Source organism: Mandrillus leucophaeus, unplaced genomic scaffold (assembly GCF_000951045.1).
Source record: "Mandrillus leucophaeus isolate KB7577 unplaced genomic scaffold, Mleu.le_1.0 Scaffold185, whole genome shotgun sequence".
NCBI classification, from domain to species: Eukaryota; Metazoa; Chordata; class Mammalia; order Primates; family Cercopithecidae; genus Mandrillus; species Mandrillus leucophaeus.
The window spans coordinates 1,031,210-1,036,077 of NW_012101865.1; the positions used below are offsets into that span (position 1 = coordinate 1,031,210).

A 4,868-nucleotide genomic window follows, 5' to 3' on the forward strand; every position below is an offset into this window, starting at 1 on the left:
GGCTGCCTGAAGCCTTGAATTGAGCTCAGGTGATCCTTCTGCCTCAGCCTCCCAAGTAGCTGGGACTGCAGGCATGCACCTCCACGCCCGGCTAAGTATTTTAATTTTTCAAGAGATGGGGTCTTGCAATGTTGTCCAGACTAGTCTTAAACTCCAGGTGTCAAGCGATCCTCCCACCTTGGCCTCCCAAGTTGATTTTTTTTAAAAGGTATGATCTCACTTTGTCATCTGGGCTGCAGTACAGTGACGCAGTCTTAGCTTACTGCAGTCTCAACCTCCCAGGCTCAAGAAGCCCTCCCACCTCAGCCTCCTGAGTAGCTGGGACCACAGGTGTGCACTGTGACTGGCCAATTTTTTGTATTTTTTGTAGAGATAGGGTTTCACCATGTTTCCCAGGCTGATCTCGAACTCCTGAGCTCAAGCGATCCACCCACCTCAGCCTTCCAAAATGCTGGGATTGCAGGCATAAGCCACCATGCCCAGCTATTTTATTTTATTATTATTATTATTTTAAATGATTGTTTTCAAAAAGGCTGTACCAATTTGGGTTCCCACGAGAAGACGTGGATAGGTGAATTTTTAAACGAGCACTGTGGCCCTCATCAACCTGGACGCACACTCTGGTCTCTAAGGGATGAAACAGCTGTGCTGGGAGGGAGCTCCTCTGAGAGGGTGGTCAGAAGAGCCCCCAGGCACCACCTCCACCACGAAAGGCACCTCTCCCCCCTACAGTTTAGATAACCAGCGGCATTTCCTAAGAGTGAGCACCAGGGGGCACCACATACCAAAGGAAAGTGGTCCAGACCGTGAGACCGCGCATTAGACCTCTTAAGAGAGAAGGTTTTTTTTTTCTTAGCCTGGGGTCCTCCAAGGCAGAGAGAAGCCCAACTCTCCCGGCTTCCTTGACATTCTCCTTACCTGACGTCCTGCAGCCTCTTGGGAGACTCTCGGAGGTACCCATAGGAGGCTGTGGGAGACAGAGGGTCATGTCCGGAAGGGAAATGGCAGTGTATGGCGTCACAGTAAGAGCTGGGGCAGCTTCCCCGTTGTGTCTTTGATGTCTTTGCATCACCATTCCAAGCCTCAGTTTTTCTTATGTGTCAAATGGGAGTGACAATTTCCTGCCTCGCTTTACTGTGTGTGTGTGCGTGTGTGTGTGCGTGTACGCGCGTGTGTGTGTAACTTATGCCAAAGTGCTTTGAAAAAACAAAGTTATTTGAGAAGTCCTAAGGATGTCTGCTGAGTTGAGACTAGGGTGTAGGGGGTGATATGTTTGGCTGTGTCGCCACCCAAATCTCATCTTGAATTGAAGCTCCCATAATTTCCACATGTTGTGGGAGGGACCTGGTGGGAGATAGTTGAATCATGGGAGCAGTTTCCCCCATACTGTTCTCATGGTAGTGAATAAGTCTTATAAGATCTGATGATTTTATAAAGGGTTCCTCTTTCACTTAGCTCTCATTCATTCCTTCTTGCCTGCTGCTTCGTAAAACATGCCTTTTGCCTTCTGCCATGATTGTGAGGCCTCCCCAGCCACGCGGAACTGTGAGTCCACTAAAACTCTTTTTCTTTGTAAATTACCCAGTCTCTGGTCTTTATTAGCAGCATGAAAACGGACTAATACGGGGATAAGGGCACATGGAACAAGACTGGTTACTACATTAGTCCAGGGAAGACAATGGTGATGGCAGCTGTGAAGGTGGTGAGTCGTGGCTGGATTCTGGATATATTTCAAGGGGAGAACCAGTGAGATGTATTGAAAGATTTGATGTCGGGGGTAAGAGAAAAAGGGGGTCAAGGGTGATACTAACACTTTTTGTCTTGAGCCAACAGACTAGAGATGCCTTTTACCTAGTGGGGAAGATGGTGGAGGGATGGTTTGGAGGTGCATATCAAGAATTCCATATTTGGACATGATACATTTGAGATGCCTTTTAAGTCACCAAGTGATTGAGCAAAGACAGAGGTCAGAAAACTGAGCCTTAGGCTGGGCTCAGTGGCTCACGTCTGTAATCCTAACACTTTAGGAGACCGAAGTGGGAGGATCACCCAGGAGTTTGAGACCAGCCTGGACAACATAGGGAGACCCCATCTCTACAAACAATTTAAAAAAATGTTAGTGAGGTGTGGTGGCACACATCTGTGGTCCCAGCTACTTGGGAAGCTGAGGTAGGAGAATCACTTGGGCCTGGGAGGTTGAGGCTGCAGTGAGCTGTGATCATACCACTGCACTCCACCCTGGGCAACAGGGCAAGACCCTGTCTCAAAAAAAAGATTTAGCCTTGATTCCTTTTCTCAGGGTCCTATAAGAATCACAGTATACAATAGATGGGACTAGATCGGAGATGAAAACATAACACACACATACAGCCACATCCCTTCCAGTGCCGCCGGCAGACGCCACAAATTCATCACAGCACTCAGGAATCCTCTCAACCCAGAGCTCTAGGCAGCCTCTACCAACCAGATGGAGATGATACAAAAATGAAAACTCTCCATCATCCTGCACTGGACGAGAGACCCAGGAATGTGGTTAAAACCATGCGCTTTTGTGCTAGAGACACCCGGGCTGGATAGCTAATCTAGCTACCAGCTAACTTGAAACCTCAGAAAAAAACTGTTTCTCAGTTTCTTCATCTGAAAAATTGGATTAATAGTAGTTCCTATCTCATAGGGCTATTGTGAACATTGAATGAGATCATCCAATAAAATTATTTAGCATAGTGCCTGGGACACAGTCACCTCTTCATCAGTAAAAGCGGCAGCAGCAGCAGTAATAGTTCTTGTTGGATGGTGTTACTCCAGCTTGAACATTCCAGATACATCCGTCTTATGTTCTGTTTCTGACATTGGACAAATAGTGTAATGTTGGGGTTGTCCAGCAGGAGGCACTGCTGACATGTACTTCTCTATTGCCCACAGAGGTCCAGGAAGTGGGAGGCAGTTTTCCCTGGAGCAGTGTCCTCTGATGATTGCCCTGGCAGAGGCCTCGGCTTTTCCTCTTGATACAGTAAACCAAGCTCTTGGCTCCTCCCAGACAGCAGTGTCTCAGCTTTCTTCCTGGGTCTGGTCCTCTCTTCTCAGATCCTGTTCCTGGCCTTCTCCTGCTTATAGGCTCCAGCCAAGCCGCTGAATCTGGCAATCCAGGCCCTGGCCAACCTTTCCTTCTTGTCCAGTCCCTCAGTGGCCGCCAAGTTCCCCAAAGCCAGCAGGCACATGCAGGACGTGCCTGCTTGGAAACGGCGTCCTGCGTCCTCTCTCTTCCCCTTCAACTCTGTAAAATCTCTTTTTCCGACTCTTCCCCTTCAGAGATGGAGCCAAGCAGGACTAACCCTGCTGTGCAGATGGAACAAAAGGCAGGGACCTGTTCCACGATGCTCCCAAGCTCAGATCACATCGAGCTAAAGGGGAACCTGGGAGGTGGGTCTCCTGAGCCTCAGGCACAGGTGAGTCACTCACCACTCAGATCGCACTCATCTTCAGACTCAGGTGTTTACTGGGTGCTCACTGGGCATCTTCTGTCTCTCGGCCCTGTCAGGGCTTGACCAAGATGAAGGGAGACTGTGCTGAGCTTCTGGAGGCTGAGACTGTGCTGGGCCTTGGGAGGCTGAGACAGGGGCTGGGCCTCGAGAGTGGGAGAGGGGGACTGAGCCTCAGGAGGCTGAGATGGGACTCGGCTGGGGGATGGCTGCTGTGGATCGTAGGAGATAGACAGTTCTACCTACCCTGCGATAGGGGATGGGCATCCAGGGTGCTGTTGGAGGACAGATTTCTGGATGCTCGTGGAGACCCATGAAGCCACAGGCTCCCTAAAAGCACGTGTCTTTTTAAAAGGGTCCATCTTGGATCCATCTTTCCCCATGCTCACCGTTGACCATGATTCCCCAGCCCTCTACAGCCTCAATATCCCTTTCTTGGCCAAACAGAATCTCTTTCCTGATTCCCCCATCCGCCCCAGGGCATACATCCCCACCTCCCACACACCCCTGCTGCACACACCCCCCTGCAGCTTGGCATCAGGTGAACTCCTGGGAAGGCCCTGGAAAGGACCCAGCAGGTGGGGGAGCAGCCTCTGAACCACCTCCCTTTCTTCCCCGTGCCCTCCTGCCTCAGCCACCATCTCCTTCCATGTACCCCTCCCTTCATTCTTCCTCTTGGCGTGGCATCCACAGCCTACAGAATATCTGTCCCCAACCCTTATCACTGTCCACTCCCAGCCTGAGTTTTATATAAGGAAGATGCCAGGACTTATCGCTTGATAAACTCCAGCGTGCCTTTGCCTCCCTCCCTCCCTCCTGCATACGAAATCTGCAATCTTTGGCATGTGTTTGTTACACAGAATGCCACCAGTGGGTCATCAGCTATTGCTGTGAACAAACAAGAAAAAGAAAATGCAAAGCAGGCCGCTGCTCGGTGCGCCGGTGCCCCAAACCACAGTGGCACACCTGGTGGTTTTCCGTGGAAGGCGGCCTAGGTTCAGCCCACGTGTTGGCCTGGGGACATCGCATGAGTCAGCTAAGGTGGATAGTCAATCTTATTTATGGTGATAAAAATACCTCTCTTTTTCCTTTACATAAAAGCAATACACATTAGCTGTAGAGTAATTAGAACTAGAAACTTTAGCTACAACAAACAAAAACCAAAGGCATACTTATAATGCCTCCTCTCCCCCCCAACCCACTCACGCTCCTAGAAATGATCACTGTGGGCTGCCTGGGAGGTGCGTGCAGACCACACGCCTTTTTTTTTTTTTTTCACTTATACAAAATGAGCTCATACTGTACATATTGTTTTATAACCTGCCTTTTTTGTTGAACTTTTATTTTGAGTAAAAATTGCTAACATTTCTTTAGACTTACTGTGGGCCA

General features: G+C 49.4%; 1 long non-coding RNA gene across 1 annotated transcript in view; it reads left to right on the plus strand.

Annotated features, from left to right (window-relative positions):
• Positions 1 to 1,394: 1,394 nt before the first annotated feature.
• Positions 1,395 to 4,868, plus strand: part of LOC105538101 — a 15,508-nt gene continuing 12,034 nt past the window's right edge. Inside the window, exons 1-2 of the long non-coding RNA XR_001005839.1 lie at positions 1,395 to 1,545; positions 3,310 to 3,446. This is a non-coding gene — a long non-coding RNA (uncharacterized LOC105538101). The remainder of the gene's footprint in view (positions 1,546 to 3,309; positions 3,447 to 4,868) is intronic.